At 38.0% G+C, this 18669-nt stretch overlaps 1 protein-coding gene and 1 long non-coding RNA gene across 2 annotated transcripts in view; one reads left to right on the plus strand and one right to left on the minus strand.

Moving 5' to 3' along the window:
- The window catches only part of PCDH7 (protocadherin 7), a 432112-nt gene that overhangs the window by 234230 nt on the left and 179213 nt on the right, over positions 1–18669 (plus strand). The window lies entirely within an intron of this gene.
- LOC119933051 lies at positions 1314–16805 on the minus strand. The gene is made up of 3 exons (XR_005452526.1): positions 16737–16805; positions 3163–3272; positions 1314–1518 (listed from the first exon to the last, which is right to left on the minus strand). It is a non-coding gene; the product is annotated as an uncharacterized LOC119933051 (long non-coding RNA).

Consider the following 18669-nt stretch of genomic DNA (forward strand, 5'->3'; position numbering starts at 1 on the left):
AGCAGCATGAAACTAGACTGTCTCCTGCAAAACCAAATGTCTGACCTCTATACTCCTAATACGAGGGAGAATGGACAAGGACAGCTTCCTATGCCTCAGTGCTTTCTTTATTAGAGGGGCTATGCTCCCTTTCAGGATGACTTCACCACTTTCAACTCCATTCTCATTCCCCTGCAGCAAAATAACATGTGGGGAAAAGCCCTCTGATTCATGGAAAAATAAAATGTAATTCGTATGTGAAACCTCATTTTTTGAGAGAGAATAATTTGGAACATTAATTCAGCTATTGAATACAGTTCTACTTGAATTAAAACTCTAAGAAAAACATTGATAAATAAATTAATCTCTGATTAACCACCTGTTTAGGTAGTGGAATATTAATCTCTCAGCCTAGCCCGGTGGAAACAGCACAGGGCTAGGATTCAGGGAAACCTGGGTTTTAATCTCAGCTCTGGTATTGTCTGCAGTACTTGGGCAAGAACGGTGACTCAGTTTTGTCAACTGTTAAAAGGGGAGATTCAGTACCTGTCCTCCCTCTTGTTTAGACTGTGAACACCATGTTGGGCAGGGACTGAGTCCAACCAGATAATCTTGTACCTATTCCAATGCATAGTATAGCAGTGTGGCTCAGTGGGAAGAGCACAGGCTTGGGAGTCAGAGGTTGTGGGTTCTAATTCCGGCCCTGGTACTTGTCAGCTGTGTGACTTTGGGGAAGCCACTTCACCTCTCTGGGCCTCAGTTACCTCATCTGTAAAATGGGGATTAAGAATGTGAGCCCCACGTGGGACAACCTGATGACCTTGTATCTCCCCCAGTGCTTAGAAAAGTTGTAAATGAACAGGTTGCATTTTATGATCCTGTGTGTATAACTTCAATATTTTTTTAAAATAGAATTGTAGATGAATCAAAACCCAAATCTTCAGAGCTTCTGCAGACCTCTCCACAGCATTAATAAATGCAGCACCAGCAGTTTGAATCATTTTTTCTCAATTGTCATATGAAATAAAAGAAATTACTGCGAGGACTACAGATAATTATATGACAACAGTGTAATTACAACTGTGAAAATGATTTAAACAAAAGAAACTTTGCAGCATTAATTACAATAAATGAACATCTTAAGATAAAGAAAAGGAATGGGACATTTTATATTTATACTATAATTATCCTTGACAATTTTTAAAATGTCATTGTTAAGTGTCATAAATCTAGCATATTCAATTATTTATGTGCTAAAACCAATTTAAGGTTAAGTTCAGTTACAGGAGCTAAAAATTACAACATAACACATTTTTTAAAAGTTCAGTAATTGGTTCAATGTCCAAACATTTTATTAAAGTTGAGAACTTTCAACAGTTGAAATAAGGACATTTAACAATGGTAATCGACCAGAAATATAACATTAGATGCCTAGAACACACTCACTAACTCAAAGTGCCCTCAGTGCACTAGGAATTCGAAGAGATATCATTTTGAAACTGTGCATCCCCAGTGGTTATTGATCCATCCTGTGTCCTGCTAGAAAAAGAAAATGTGCTTAGTCTTGTTTGCTTTTTAACGACTTGAAAACCACATCCCCTTTACCATAGCTCAGAACAAGTCATGCAGTACCATCGGTGGGATATTTTGGTTTCTTTTGTTGTTTGTTCATCTGATAAGAACTTGTTAATAATAATAATAATGGTATTTGTTAAGTACTTACTATGCACAGAGCACTGTTCTAAGCGCTGGGGAGGTTACAAAGTCATCAGGTTGTCCCAGGGGTGGCTCACAGTTGTAATCCCCATTTTACAGATGAGGTAAATGAGGCGCAGAGAAGTTAAGTGACTCACCCAAAGTCACACAGCTGACAGTTGGCAGAGCCGAGATTTAAACCCATGACCTCTGGCTCCAAAGCCTGTGCTCTTTCCACTGAGCCACGCTGCTTCTCCAAATAATGATGGCATTTATTAAGCACTTACTGTGTGCAAAGCACTGTTCTAAGTGCTGGGGAGGTTACAAGGTGATCAGGTTGTCCCACAGTGGGCTCACAGTCTTCATCCCCATTTTACAGATGAGGTAACTGAGGCCCAGAGAAGGTAAGTGACTTGCCCAAAGTCACACAGCTTACAATTGACAGAGCCGGGATTCCTCTGACTCCAAAGCCCGTGCTCTTTCCACTGAGCCACGCTGCTTCTCAACCCAGTGATGTTTTAAAGAAATAAAACCACACAGCTTGCTTTTTGGAACGTCGTAAAGGGCAAAATCTCAGCAAAGCACATTTCAGCCAAATACCACCATCATCTTACAGGCACTTTGCCTGGCAGAGATAGAAAAGCGTGGCAAGCAATGTTTTCAGAGAAATAGTGAGCTATCTCTGAGTAAGTTAGCTCTCTGGACTGACATGAAGTTAAATAATATCTGTTTCATCTCCACAATTAAATTAGAAAAATCTCATGCTACCCAGATTTGTAAAAAAAGAACATTTGGAATTCTTAGTTACCTACAGGTCTAAAATCCTAAAACTGAGATCACTTAGAATCTCAGCTCTAGGAAAATTGTTTTATAGATCAGGTAGCTTTCTTTGAAATAAGGAAGAGAGGCTTGGAATTAAACTCATAGTGAGAGAAGAGAACTTGGAGACAGTTTCTTCCAGACATCAGAAAGACTAACAACAAGAAAGGTGGAGTTTGTAGACTGAGAGAAGAGGGATAGCTTCATAATATCCCAACGAACATCATCATCATCATCAATCGTATTGAGCGCTTACTATGTGCAGAGCACTGTACTAAGCGCTTGGGAAGTACAAATTGGCAACATATAGAGACAGTCCCTACCCAACAGTGGGCTCACAGTCTAAAAACAGAGACAGGACCAACAGGTATCCTGGGGCCTTGATCCCTAAGTTGTAGAGTATCTATTCGAAAAAACTGACATCATTATCGACATCCAGTGGGATGTACATGATGCTAAATTAGGTACTGCACAAGCAAATGTGTCATTTTTGTAGTGCAGTTTCATTATTTTCAGTTAATACACAGGCTAAATTTTATAACTTCAAAAATGCCTTCAACACACACCGGTGGTCACAGTTATACATATCTGCTTTGCATTTTCCTGTAGCCTTTGAAATCAATTCCCACAAATCTTAGAAAATAGGGTCTTTTTGTTATTTTTACTTACATTTTGGTTTGTGTGGTTCCTTTAAATTTTTTGACCCTAATTCTTTTACTATGTGCCAAATGTTGATTTTTTTTCTTTTGTAGCTTTTAGGCATTCAATGAGTAGTTTTCCTTGAAAAAAATCACAGTGCGATACAGTTATAGCAAAAGATCCTCAAAAAATATATTTCACTATCAGAATATAATTGCATGTTCCAGAGAAATAGATTTGAACAGATTTAAAGGCCAGACTACCTTTAGAAGCACTGGATGCATCTTGAAAGTCCTCAAATCAGTCAATTGATTGTATTTATTGTGAACTTACTAAGTTCAAAGCACTTTACTAAGTCGTTGGGAGAGCAAAATACAGTACAATGATACAAATGATACTCTATAGTACAATAATACAAATACAAGCCTATTATGGTAAATCATTAGTTCTGAGATTTCTCAACTCCAGGTCTGAGAACTATAAGGCTTAAACTTCAGTTGGGTCATACTCTCCCAGACAGAGATGAGAATAACTACTAGTACATAATGTGTAAACCATGGAAGACAATATGAAATCGGAATCTGAGATCTCCTTATCCAAACAGGACTAAGAAAAGCCCATAGCATGCCAAAGCCCCATAAAGAACTGAGTGATTAGGTTTTGTTTTTTTTTTCCTGTCAGTACTTGGGTTAAAGGACAGAACCAATCAGGAATAGGAATGGACTTATAGATTCGCAACAACTAGAATTTGAGAAAATGTGCAACCAGATAATCTATATCTTCATTAAAAACTATGCGTAGATTTTTTTAAAAAAACTATATTAGCAATTGTTTCATGGAAGATAAATGCATTAATTTTTTCATGAAACTTTAAGTAGAATTGGCTATCATTCGATGAGCAAAAATTCACCCCCTTTACTGTCTAAATATTTGATAGTTTTCTATTTTTTATAGTAAGATATTTACTGGCTGCAAAGACTCACTTTAAAAGTAAATATGATTTTGAATGAAGCCATAAAGCAATTCTACTTGCCAGTTGAGATATTATTTAGAATTCTGGCAATCCTTTTTATTTTTAGTCCCAAGACTAGGCCCTCTGCAATACAGTAGGAAACCTCAAGTATAGATTCATTATTTAATATCCTCATTATCAAAGCTTTCAGTACGCATGTTCTACATATCCAGTTTTTTTAATGCAGGGTGTGCTCTTGCAAAATCTCCTATTAATAATAATAGTGGAATTTATTAAGCACTTACTATGTGCAAAGCACTGTTCTAAGCGCTGGGGAAGTTACAAGGTGATCAGGTTGTCGCACAGTGGGCTCACAGTCTTCATCCCCATTTTATAGATGAGGGAACTGAGGCCCAGAGAAGTGAAGTGACTTGCTCAAAGTCACACAGCTGACAAGTGGCAGAGGGGGCTTTTGAACCCACGACCTCTGACTCCAAAGCCCCTGCTCTTTCCACTGAGCCACGCTCCTTCTCTATTAAGGCAAACTCACGCTATAAACTTCCCATTTTGACATTATATGTACGCACACGAGTCGTTTCTTCTAGCCCTGTGATGGATTGCATCCAAAAAGGATGATGTTATTGGATGAATGATGCCCCCCAAATTCCCTAACAATGTTCTAGCCAAAATAATAATAATGATGGTATTTATTAAGCGCTTACTATGTGTGAAGCACTGTTCTAAGAATGCCAGTGAAGATACAAATGATGGCAGAATGAAGTTTATCAATCAACGATATTGCATGAGCAATTACTGTGTGCAGAGTACTGTACTAAGTATTTGGAAGAGTCAATAGAATTCGTAGACATGATCCCTACCTACAGAGAACTTCCAGTCTAGAGCATGCAAATATGCATATAGGGAGGAATACCATTCCCCTATTTTTTAAAATAACTAATGGTTATTGACCTGATTCTCTATTATATGCTATTTTCCAGGCCTTGAATCAATCAAATGCTGAATACATTGTAGAAATAATAAACACCAATATTGCATTAAAATATCACTAAGATTGAGCTTTCACATTCAGGAGACAAAGGTTTCCCTTATGCCTTCATTCGGAGTAGCACTCCCTTTATATTCCGTAATTTATGAAAAAAGCCAAAAGACAACCTCAAAAGTATATAAAGTGACTTGTTTGTTGGTTTTGTTTTTTCCCCCCGATAAGAAGGCTTTAATAATTGTCCTATTGGTGAGTTGAGATTACTCCGTGCTAAAAATGAACCCCGTGTAAGCAGGTTTGTTGAACAGTGTGTACTGTGGGAACACATCCAGAGCAATTGTCCTAAAACTACAGGCTTTCAGGTTCCAATAGTTTCACACCAGTACCTCTTAAAACACTTCCCTGGAGACAGCTTTATGAGGGGCTTAAATCGAAGAAACGAACCAGCTATGTGTTCGTGCTTTAACTCATCAATTATTTAAAAAAAAAAAAAAGTTTGGGCCAGGTCTGTGGACACCATTTTAAAGGCTGCTGACTTTCCCTTTACATATTTCCCCATCTCCCTTCCCCAGGTGTTGCGGCCATCACAACCTTTCCCTTCCTCCCCTTTCCTCATGGCAAGACGCTTGGAAGAAAAGTGCTGTTAAGGCCTCTCCATTAACCAACAGGTATGATGGGTCTCAGGTAGCCGCACAGCTGCCCATTTCTGACTGTTCCAAGACTAGGCCCTCTGCAACCATTTGTATTTCAGAATCATTTGGGAGTGACAGAGTGGGTCGCTGCATAACTGATTGTTCTGGACCTGTTTCAGATTCTGATTATAATCCATTTCTGAATGCACAATGCAAGGGCCATTCTCTCATAAACACGTTCTCCACAGATGACTTCTGCACTTCATAGAAGTGTTGAGGAAATATACCTTTTTGACATTAATGGTCTACAGTTTAGCTCTTCGATTATTCTTGGTACTTGGAAGACTAGAAGCTGTGTAATTGGGCTTGTAAATTTAGAATCACAGTCACACATTCCCCATCTCTGCCTTTTCAACATTTGACATATATGTGGGATTAGTGTTGCTCTAATAATACATACTGGTTTTGCATAATTTACTTTTGATACATTCTGTCCTACAAACATCATTATTTTTGACCACATTCCTTTGCTATATTTAAGGGATTGAAGGGTGGACTGATGATATGTTTCATGATATCAACGTCTTCATGAAAATATTTCAAGTTAGTAGTTCTGAAACTATTTGGTTTGTATTTGTGTACCCTATAGCAAGCAAATTTAAATGGAAATTTTTTAAATTTAAAATTAAAATATTTGGAAAATGAAATATGTAGCAATCACTAGAATGAGGTTGAAATTTCACTGGCTCTTAGAAATGAAGTCTTTTTTTAGTGTTCTTAATCTAAAATATTTTTAAAAATCAAGGAATTTCCCGATTGGTTTTAGGAACATACTTATTTTGGTTGTTGTTATCTAGGGCAGTTTGAAAGAAAAACAACTAAATTTCTCCAACATCACAAGTTAAACCTATTAAAACTATAATTCACTAAATCTGAATTAGCTGCTACATGGAAACTTTTTGCCATTCTTTTTTTGTTTCATAAACCACACTGCTTGTGTCTGAAAGGGTGGGATCATTTGTGTGTCTGTAATCTCTGAGTTAAAAGTGAATCTGTCTTGGCATGGCAAGAGAGTCTTTACATGGTATTTCTTCTAACAAAAAGAGTATCTAGTTATATTTTGAAGGATAATTTTCTACAGTGAAATATTTTATTCTATGTCCATGTTGATTCAGAGAAGCCTGAGAGAATGGCTGAATTTAGGCCAATTTTCACTAACTTTTGTTAGGTGATTTCGAAGGTTCTCCTCAGTTTCCTTAAATGCATTTTCAAGGTGGACTAATGGGAGAGGGTTGTGAGATTTATGTTGACTAAATGCAAAACCAGGGGTAATTCTGCTTCTCCTACTTCTCTATATTATTTTTTCCTCAGTTGAAGTCTCTTTCTCTCTTGCTTTCCATTTCTCAAGGGATTGTTGTTGCCTACAGGATAGGCTACAGTAAGATCTTGGGTCAAGAGGTTTTGCTATTTAATTGAAGTAATTTGGTTGGTTTGGGGGATTTTATTATCCTCAATCTTGAACATTCTGGAAAGCACCCAGGACTGGATCAAAAGTACAGGAAATCACCTTAATGCCCCGCTAATAGGGTGAATCTCTCCAGATCCCAGGTAGATCTATTTGAAGGGGCAGCATTCTAGCTCAGAATCAGAGTGCAAAGGAGTGTTCCTGTGAATCCTGTTCAATTGAATTTAGGCAGGAACCTACCAAATGTACCTGCATATTTATCTGATTCTCAGAAAATACACAGCAAAATGGAATGAAAAAGGAAGATGCAATACAGATGTGCGAAGCTATAAATCATATGACTAACTTTATAACCCAATGTTAAATAAGATATGCGAGCAAAATTTGATGTGAAGAATGATGACTCTGGATCTGGCAAAATGAGGTGGGAGATAGAACGATAAATATTACAGGAAACTGAAACCTGCCGTTTCTCTGTGGGAAGTTCTTGCAGATCTCCTTGCTTTACTTAGTCTCAGTATAATAAGACTGTGCTATAGAGAGATATCAGATGCCTTGCCATATCAGAGAGCACCTCGGAAGAATCAGTAGGCTCCTATTGCACTGCCCAGTTTAGTAGATTAGTTGGCAGAGAATGTTTCTTAAGTCTTGTGGCTTTTCTCTGAGACTATTTAAGACATCAGTATATCATAAACCATAAAATCTCAATGCCTGTGCCTCACCTAGCGCTATTTGAAGCAATGCCAATTATACCAAAGGAATTTGGGTCTGAAAAGCAAAACTACCTAAACCTAATGCCACAAAACGTAGAGCAGGTATGTTTACTTGAATATTGTCGTTGATCAAACAAAATCTTTTAGAGGTATAAGAACGCTGTTTTAGTCCACTAGACTCATGAGGAAATTAAAAAATGCATTATTGAGCCAACAAAAAAAATCTTAGAGCTTTGAGTGTGGAAGCTGTTGAATCCATTAGTTACAGTTCAGAGTATCAGCATATGAAGATCTTTGGCTTCAGAGCTCAGGTGTTACATAGGGCCGTCACTGAAATTTGAAAGGACTGGTGATTTTAATATGTCAACAGTGCACATGCAATCTAGGCCACTGTTTTCTTCCTTGGAGAAGTACAGGTGGATACTTTGATATGATGAAAAATTCATTTTAAAATTGAACAATTTAGATTAAGAAGCCAGCTTCCCGCCTTACAAATTGGTTTAAGAGGCTGTACCTCAGATGTAAATCCAAAATAGCAATCTGGAATATGACAGATACTTGAGTGTTTACAGCCTTGTAGTCAAATATCTAAACTGTAATTGGACAATGCTTTGAAACATTATTGGTTTTGTTCAAAGGAAAAATAACCTAAATAGTATTGATGTGATTAGTGATTCTGGGGTGCATACTGACAGGTGATTCTTTATTCTCACTTGCAGCATCTCAGTTTCTCTCATTTAGCATAATTAGGAAGCCTCCCATCACACCTCAGTGAACCCCAGACTAGTCAGAATAGTTGAATTTTACAGAGCCAAGGAAAAGATGAAGCCCTAAAAATCCATGATTTGGGGACAATCTGTTTAGCTGAATCCCTATCCTATTCAAAGTCCTAATTGGCTATACTTTTGGGACATTCACAGTAGTTTCTGGCAGCTTTAGTTCCTTGGGGTGACCATCTTTGCTTCTGGCATATGAATTCCCATGGTTGTTTCTTGGGCAAATGTAGCTACTCGGCAATTTTTGTTTCTGGAAAACTGCTTCTATAGGAAATGGCTATCTGACACTACTATATGCTGAAGCCAATAAGAGATATGAGTGAACAGTCAGTATATTTTCATTGTTTAATTGGCCAAGAAAGTTTTGTCTCATTAAATTTACTACAGCTATATTCCCATTTATGCCACCATCATACTATGACTCAGCCCCTGATAAACTTTTCCTTTAGACCCAAACCAAATTTTCTCATGTTACCCATTTAGAACAATACCCATTTAGAACAATTCACTTTAGTTCAAGCAGCAATCTTCAGCATTTAGTAAATGTCTCAGAGCAGAGGAACATCTTAAATGCTCTATGTGACCGTGGCTTTATAAATTTGTGGATTAGTTTTACTGGACTGATGTACGTCTGGACAGTCTGTCAAAAGATTCATGAAATGAGTGAGACATTCATCAGGCAAATTGATTTAGCCCATTAGAACACTGACTTTTGATCACAAACATCTCAGAAATGAAGACTTTCAAGTGGCTATGTATATGAAATGGCTACTTCTGAAACAGTTTGTTTCCTTTATTTCTTAGCTGGGCACCACGGTTGTGCTGGTAATGCAAAGTAAAGCACAAAATAAATGCGATAACTTTGACATTATGACATTTCTTTTCTAAAGATGGTTTTTATTATAAGTATCTGCAAGACTTCAAAATGGCTGCTATTAGGAAAAGAGTGATATATGGCCCTGTTAGTAGTTAGCATGACTCTGCATTCTCTGGGTGCTAATGTAATGTAATACCATGAAGATACATGATTTTTGTTTTTCTATCTCTTTGTTTTTAAGCATAAAAGGGAATAGTTCAAAAACATAAGTACTCAGATTCTTATGGAATACATTTTGCTCAAAGTCACACAGCAACAAGTGGTGGAGCTGGGATCGGAACCCAGGTCCCCTGACTCCCAGCCTGTGCTCCTCCCATTAGGCCAAGTTGTTTCTTGGATAGTGTATGTACTAGTAAACATGTTGATAATGCTTAACTTTAGAAATCCATTTTTAGAAAGCTATGGGTTAAGAAGTTGATAGATATTTATAAGCATAAACCTCAGCTAGAAGTTATCATTTTACTTGTCCTATTTCAGAATTTGTGATTATGTATCTTTATTTCAGGGTTTTTTAATTTATCTCATTTTCCACAAATTAATCATTGAAGTCTTCCGTTTCATGTGATGCAAGTCCAAAATGAGAAAGTAATTGTGTGTGATCAATAGGGCCTGGCCTGCAACTTAAAAGCTTGTGAATGATCATTCTGGCTCCAGAATTGATTATGTGACCCAAAGCAGCACTGGAATCCCCACTTAAGCACTCTCATCCTCTGTCTCCTCACTTGTAAAATGATAATCAGCTGTATCCTGTTCCCTCACTCATGCAGCATGGCAGGGAAGCAGCGTGGCTCAGTGGAAAGAGCCTGGGCTTGGGAGTCAGAGGTCATGGGTTCTAATCCCGGCTCCACCGCTTGTTAGCTGTGTGACTTTGGGCAACTTATTTAACTTCTCTGTGCCTCAGTGACCTCATCTGTAAAATGGGGATTGACTGAGCCCCACGTGGGACAACCTGATCACCTTGTATCCTCCCCAGTGCTTAGAACAGTGCTTTGCACATAGCGCTTAATAAGTTCCATTATTATTATTATTATATCCTGTTACTTAATCACAAAGTGAAATACACTTCCCCTTTCCCTTCTTCCTACTCTCTGTAACTAATTTTATTGTGTTTCTCTCCCACTAGATAGTAAATTCTGGAAAGTGCATATATAGAACTTGTAAAGTGCTTACTATGTGCTGCCAACTTGTACTTCCCAAGAGCTTAGTACAGTGCTTTGCACACAGTAAGCGCTCAATAAATACGATTGAATGAATGAATGAACATATTTGCACATAGTAAGTGCTAACAAATGCCATCATTATTATTACTAGATATTAAAACATTCATTCATTCAGTCATATTTATTGAGCACATTCTGTGTGCAAAGTACTGTATTAAGTGCTTGGGAGAGTACAATACAACAACAGACTCATTCCCTGCCCACAGTGAGGTCACAGTCTAGAAGGGGAAAACATCCTTACTGACAATCTGATGGCACAAGAATATTACTTCTTATTATATTATGATTATTATTATCATTATTTTCATTATCATTGATTGCTTCACATTTATTGTGTACAAACTATGCAGAGCACTGTAGTAAGCTTTGGGACAATTACAAATTGTGACAAGTCCACCCTAGCCCACAGGGAGGCCCTAGACTAATTGGAGGAAGGCAGGCACATGAGAAAAAAAATGTGAGTATAAATCCTTACTGACATCTTGAAATATTAAATTCTCAGAATATTCAAATATGTAGTTTCTTCACTACTAAAACAGAGTGTCTGGGGGCATCATTCTTCAGAAAACATCACCCCTCAGAATAGCCAATTTTGTCCTCCTAAGTTCTTCAGAATTTATACACACTACCCCTCTCCTGTGAATTTGCATGTCCCCCTTAGCCATTGTTTTTTTTTTGTGGCTATTGGATTTTGGGTACCTCCCCCTGTCCCCCAAACCTGTCCTCCCCGACACCTTTTCTCCAAATCTGGTCTTAAAATCAGTTAATGGCAATTGAATGCTTTATGCACACAGTACTGGGCACTTGGAAGAGTACAATACAATAGAGTTTGTAGACACAATCCGTCCTCAAGGAACTTACAGCCTCGTTTCCATTTGCTTCTCACCGCTTACTGTTATGGCCTCTCCTTACCTCTGCCTACCTCTGTTTCCTCGCAAAGTCAGGGCTGGACCACAGCCAGATGGAGAATGAGCAGATGGAGGCAGGAGTGGTGGAGGAAGAAGAGGGTGGGGAAGGTGGAAAAGAGCCTTGAATCTTCTCCAATGAGGCTGTACCCCTTCTTCTAGGTCCCACTCCTCCCCTGCTGTGGCAGAAGTGATTTCTGCCTGCCTAAAATGGAATCAAAGCCAATAACAACTGAGTCCTTATTTACTTCATTAACTCCAGAGGTATATATTCCTTTCCCCAACACCGATATTCAGAATTCTGGCTGCTAAGCCAGCATCTAGAACTTGAGAACTATATAAACTTGTGATGGGTTTCACAGTCTCTACATTTGATGTGTTTCTTCTTGACAGTGGTTGCAATCTCTGTTATCCTGAAATGATCGCCTTCCCTCAAATCTAGACAGAAATCTGAGATGTCTAGGTTTCATCCAGCTTTTTGATGTTCAGTTACTGTTGTAGCGGGCATGGAATCACCAACAGTTACTGATGGATTTTCTAACTCTTACAGTTTTCCACCACATGACTGAGATCCCCATACTAAGTAAGCTCATTGTGGACAGGGACCATGTCGTCAAACTGTATTGTATGATACAGTCCCAAGCAGTTAATACAATGCTCTGCCCACAGTAAGAACTCAATAAATATGACTGAGTGAATGAATGAATGAATTAAATAACATTGATTGATGACAGCATTATCTACCTCAATCCCATTGTCTTGCAATAATGCTACGAATGTCAGAAGCCTCTGAATCTTGGATCTTTTAATTCTTGGTATCTGGATCTTGTATTCATGGTATCTTTTGTAAGTGTGTCAGTGAAAGGCTAAACCTGAGCATCCATTGTTTTGTTTCTCAGGATATGGACACCAGTATCCTTACTTGAAATGTCAGTATCAACACCAGACTGATGAGTCTCAATAAGGAGCACGGCAACAGAAACTCATGCTGTCCATTAAACAGTGGTATTTATTGTGCTCTTATTGTGAGCTAAAGCACTTGGAAGAGTACAATAGGGTTGGTAAACATGATGCCTGCCCACTAGGAGCTCACAATCTAGAAGTTGAGACTGACAGGATCACGTTATTTACTTTGCTAGCTTGAAAAATAGACATGGATGCGTGAGCAAAGTATTGAATCGTTTGGATAAGATAAGACACTTTTGGTTAGGGTATGGACATCCAATTATGTATATTTGGATTTGAACTGAGGCTAGATTCTTCCGCAGCAGATCTCTTCTTACAGAAAGAGGGCAGAATGGAATTTTAAAAGAAACCCATTCTATTCCAAATAGATGAATTCTTGTGAGGTGGTTGTTCATGTAATGCTCTTAGCAAAGCCTGATTCTTCTTGGGCTGAAACCGTTCATTGTCTAGGAGCTGGTAGTCTGAATTCTACTGACTTTTGGTGTTACTACTGGTAACGGGTATTGAAGAGAGCAGGGAGGGGGAAATATCTTCTGTACCTTCATTTTTTATAAAGCTGAGTACAATCCAACAGAGCTGACAGACACTTTTCCTGACCACATTGAGTTTAGAGTTTAGAGAAGCAGCATGGCTCAGTAGAAAAAGCCCGGGCTTTGGAGTCAGAGGTCATGGGTTCAAATCCCATCTGCCTGTATATATATACCTGTATATATGTATATATGTTTGTGCATATTTGTTGCTCTGTTTATTTATTTATTTTGCTTGTGCTTATCTGTTGTATTTGTTTTATTATGTTAATATGTTTGGTTTTGTTCTCTGTCTCCCCCTTCTAGACTGTGAGCCCACTGTTGGGTAGGGACTGTCTCTATATGTTGCCAACTTGTACTTCCCAAGCGCTTAGTACAGTGCTCTGCACACAGTAAGTGCTCAATAAATATGATTGATTGATTGATTACTTGGAATATTCCCCAAATGGATATTTCTGTGGGGAAATTTCCAAGAGACCATTTTAACATGACAAAAGCACTCATAGAAACCTGAAGATCTCTGAGATTCTGCCAGTGTCCAGGACCATGGAATGCAATTTGCTGCTCTTTTGCAAGTAACGTGACAGTATTACATGCTAATTAGTAGGGGAAGCAGTGTAACCTAGTGGAAAGTGCACGGCTCTGGGAATCAAAGGGCCGAATTTCTAAGCCCAGCTCCACCACTTGCTTGTTGTGTGACTATGAACAGGTTACTTATTTTCTCTGTGTTTCATTTTCCTCCACTGCACCAAGGGATTTAAATACATGCTTTCCCTTCTACTTAGACTGTAAGCCCCATCTGGGACAGAGACTGTGTTCGACCTGATTAGCTTGTATCTACCCCAGTGCTTAGAATAGTGCTTGACACATAGAAAGTGCTTAAAAATACCATAAAAAAAATAAAAATACATCCACAAGTTATTCAAGGTGTTCAAAGAGATAGTGTTTATAATGTTTTTGAATACTGAACACTGCCATGTCTTTCATGGTCTATTATTTCAAATGATAGTTTGGGAAGATATAAAAAGAGTCAGATGGTGCTCCGTATTTTTGGTATCTGCTGTTTCACCTTTGTCATTGAGGAGACAGAACTCATAGAGGTTCCCAGTGCTAAACTGTAATAACATATTTTTTCATTAAGGTTTTCATGTGGCAGTATTTTTAATGAAAGCTATTTTAATTGAAGATTTTATTTCTTAATGGTTCAGGTGCATTACCATGGAAGAAAGGTTGAAAGCGAGAGAAGAATCTGGTTTCATTAGCGCAGTTCAAACCGCAGTTTGGGATAAGCAATTTCAAAACAAGCTCCTTAGGAAAATTAAAACTTCTGCTGATGTAACCATAATCAGTTTGATGAGAAGTGACTCATGGCTTCCTCTGGCTTTTGGCCAAAATCCAGTCAGTCAAGACTATGTCTTCTCAGTGTCAAACATCACACCAGATGTTGACTAACCTTGTTGTAGGAGGCTAGATGCCATTAGAGATCTTATATTCCTTGTTCAATCAGGCAAGCTCCTTTTTTCTTTTTCTTTTCCTTTTTTCTAAAGACACTGTTAGTGTGTTCCCTGTGTGCGTAGTCCAGAAATTGTTTGGCAATATTTTATGTATCCTGAAAACTGTTGAAATTCATATCTGTTATATCTGCACACAGTAATTTGTCAGGTAGATTATAGAAATTGAGTCCATTTTATAATATCCCCTTTACTTTTATTTCTCATTTGATATCTTTCAAATCAAGATATAGTGGGACATATCTTGGGACATATATATGTATGTATATATGTCTGTGTGCGACTGTGTGTGTGTCTGCATGTGTGCGTACACAGTACAACCATTTTGGATTTTATGAGCTCTGCTAAGTACCTGAGAACGAGCCAAATGAAAAAAATATATATTCAGTAAGCTACATCTCTGAAAAATAATTTTAAGCAATTGACAGAGGCCTGCTGTACCTTGGCTTTCAACTCAGATCATGGTATTTCCCATATAACTTGTAGCATCAGCATCTATGGGTTTCCAATATTACCCTGAATTTGTTGTGCATGTTATTTTTCTATGGCACTATCATGTTACCTTATTTTGCCTTCACCAAAACCTCGGAGGAAACAGTTGTTATTCTGATTTTACAGATACGAAAACTGAGGCTTGGAAAGATAAAGTGACTCGATCACGGTCAACAGCAAGCCAGTGGAAGAGCAGGACCAGAACGAACACCCAGACCCGATATTCATTCACTCAGTCATATTTGTTGAGCGCTTACTCTGTGCAGAGCACTGTACTAAGCACTTGGGAAGAACAAGTTGGCAACATATAGAGACGGTCCCTACCCAACAACGGGCTCACAGTCTAGGAGGGGGAGACAGACCACAAAACAAAACACGTAGACAGGTGTCAAAACCGTCATTCATTCATTCATTCAATCGTATTTATTGAGTGCTTACTGTGTGCAGAGCATTGTACTAAGCGCGCAGAGCACTGTACTAAGCACTTGGGAAGTACAAGTCGGCCATCAGAATAAATAGAATTATAGCAATATGCACGTCATTAACAAAATAGTTGTAAATATGTACAAGTAAAATAGAGTAATAAATCTGTACAAATATATACAAGTGCTGTGGGGAGGGGAAAGAGATTGGATGGGGGGATGGAGAAGAAGAGAGGAAAAAGGGGACTCAGTCTGGGAAGGCCTTCTGGAGGAGGTGAGCTCTCAGTAGGGCTTTGAAAGGAGGAAGAGGGCTAGTTTGGCAGATGTGTGGAGGTAGGGCATTCCATCTTTTCAATAGATAAGGCTCAATTCTTATAAGGTGCAAGTGTCATTTTAAGATTGCACAGTAGCAGTGATTTGGGTATTTTTCTTACATATCAGGGATCCTGATCTTGCCTTTATATCTAGTTACTGCTCCAATAACTCTATTTTCTTTGCGTATTAAAAAAATCAATTTTTTTATTACCATTGACTTGCCTGCACATTATGTTGGGGAAATGATGATGTGGAGACAATCGTGCTCTGCTCTGCTCTGCTCTGAATATATTTTCTTCTGGGAACATTTCATTCAAAACTATTGTGCCATAGGGGAATTGCCAGTGTGTATTGCTCTTCAGCTGCGAGTTCTATTTATTTTAGAGATTACTGCATTTCACTTCTCATATCTTTGCATATAAGAATCTGGAGAGCAGCTCTTAGGATTCCTCTCTAGAGTGTGCAGAAAAATCCAGCAAGGAATTACAGCAGCAGACCTTTGTACATCAAAAGTGGGAGCACTGGGCCAGCCAAATAATAGATTCTACCAAGAAGGTTCTCCATGTCCAAGCAATTCTAACCCAACCAGAAGTTGATTTATTTTGTTCTTTGTTGTTCTTTGTAGTACAAAATATTTGTGCCACATAGTAATTGAGTTTTAAAGAGTTTGGGCTATTTAAGGAACACAGGGATTTGAAAGGAAGTGAAGAGAACTCATTCCTTGTTTTAACTCAAAAGGAATAAGAGAAAAAGAAACATTTGCAAAAATGGCATATTAAATCTCTATAATTGTTATTTCTTACACTATTTAAACAAGAAATAGCTTACCTCCAGTTGCTTTTCAATTCCAAGCCCTTTAGTCTCTTGAGGTATCTGATATCTCTGCTTTTAGATTTAAGGAGATTTTTATGTACCATGCAATTATTTACTTGACCTTGAATGAGAGAATATAGGATGATTCACATTGGTATGATAGATTTTTCTCCACACAGGATTGGGTATTACAAGTTTCATGAAAGCATCCTGGGATGGAGAATATTAACAGTGTTTCCCCTCCCCGACGCACTACTAGATTCCTTGTTGCTGTCACAAATGGGAACTGAGAAGTAGAGGGAATAGAAAAGGAAAAGGAAATCAGTTTGATTTCTTGATTGACTTGAGTTCTCATCCCCTAAGCACTTGAGTACTTACCCTTTCCCTCCTCTTCTCTCTCCTCAGTAATACTTACCTTTAAAACTCTGTTCCTTCTCCAACCTAGAATTTATTTTAGTTTCTGTCTCTCCCAGTAGATTGTAAGTTCTTTTATAGCAGAAGCTGTGCCTACTAATTCTGTTGTATCATACTCTCCCAATTGCTTAGAACAGTGCTTCTCACATAGGAAGTGTTCAAAAAATACTATCCCCTGGCAGACAGTTTGAGCCAACCATACTGCATCATGAGTACCTATTAACATGAGATAGATTTTAGATGATATAGGTCAGCATTTCTTTGTTATAATTTAATTTTATGCTCCTTCGAAAGGAAAAATAAAAAGGAATAAGAACAGATTTTATTGAAAACATTGGATTTAATACTGTTTGGAATATTTTATCAGCCCCCAATTTTCCCTGAAGCTCTTCCCTCTATAGATCGTATGATAAAACAGTGAATCACATCTCACTCATCATACATACATAGCACAAAGTTTTTTAACATTCCAAGCACCTTTCCCGCAAGAGAGATGTTAGCTGATGAATCCTCATATGCAAATGAAAGTGTCTTCTCATTTTACACTAGCACCTAAAGAAAAAAGCAAACTGGCAACACTTGCCAGTTGGAGATAATCATGTTAAACATTTTACCCTTCTCTCACCACGCTTCAACACCTTCTTCCTCTAAATAATCAAAGGAGGGAAGAAACACTAAAAGATCCCCAAATGAGCAAGATTAGTCTGTGTTAACAAAAAACAATCTTGACAAGTTCTAACAAGTTCTAATGCCATTGCAAGAAAATCATCGAATGGTAACAAGATTTTGGGGTATTTCCTCACAGAAGTATTCAGAAGAGTACCTCTACCTCTTCTTGTCATTTGCTGAAATTCATTTTGGGCTCATTTTTTATCCTGTATTAATCTTGCTTTAAAAGAACCACTCCACCAGGACATTTGTATTGGCTTCTTTCAGATTTTTATACATAAAGGAATCCAGAATGAAAGAATATTCCCTCCATATACCTGAATATACTCTGCTTTAGTGTTTAGGGTTTTTAAAAACTCTAGAAGTCAATGCAAAACCTGGTCCTCCTACTAGTGATCATCCTTTCTATTTAAATTATAACATAGCACAAATTAGCATTTGGGAATGCCCAAAATAGATTAGCATTACATTAGATCTTTCTCTTGTCACATAAGGGCCAAGCCCAAAACTAGTACTATCTTCATCAATAATTTGTGGATTTTTTGGATAAGGTCATGTAAGAGGTTTTTTTGTGCTTCTTTGAGTGTTGATTCCATCATTCCATTCCATCCATTCCGGTTGCATGACTTCATTGCCACTAACGAAAAGTAAAATAAATAGCTTCCTCCTGTTGGTTATATATATCAATACCGAGTGGGATATTCATGGGATTTTTTTAGTGATTGAATGATGTGTTTTCCTACTCTCTGAAAGTTAGTGCATACTATAAATTCATATGTCATATCTTCTTTCCCCTTCAACTTCTGTCACACAGGACTGCAGCAAGCTAGTGGTTTGATGGTGTGCATATATGTGCGCTTGTGTA

This window comes from Tachyglossus aculeatus, chromosome 10, assembly GCF_015852505.1.
Source record: "Tachyglossus aculeatus isolate mTacAcu1 chromosome 10, mTacAcu1.pri, whole genome shotgun sequence".
In the NCBI taxonomy this organism is placed as follows: Eukaryota; Metazoa; Chordata; class Mammalia; order Monotremata; family Tachyglossidae; genus Tachyglossus; species Tachyglossus aculeatus.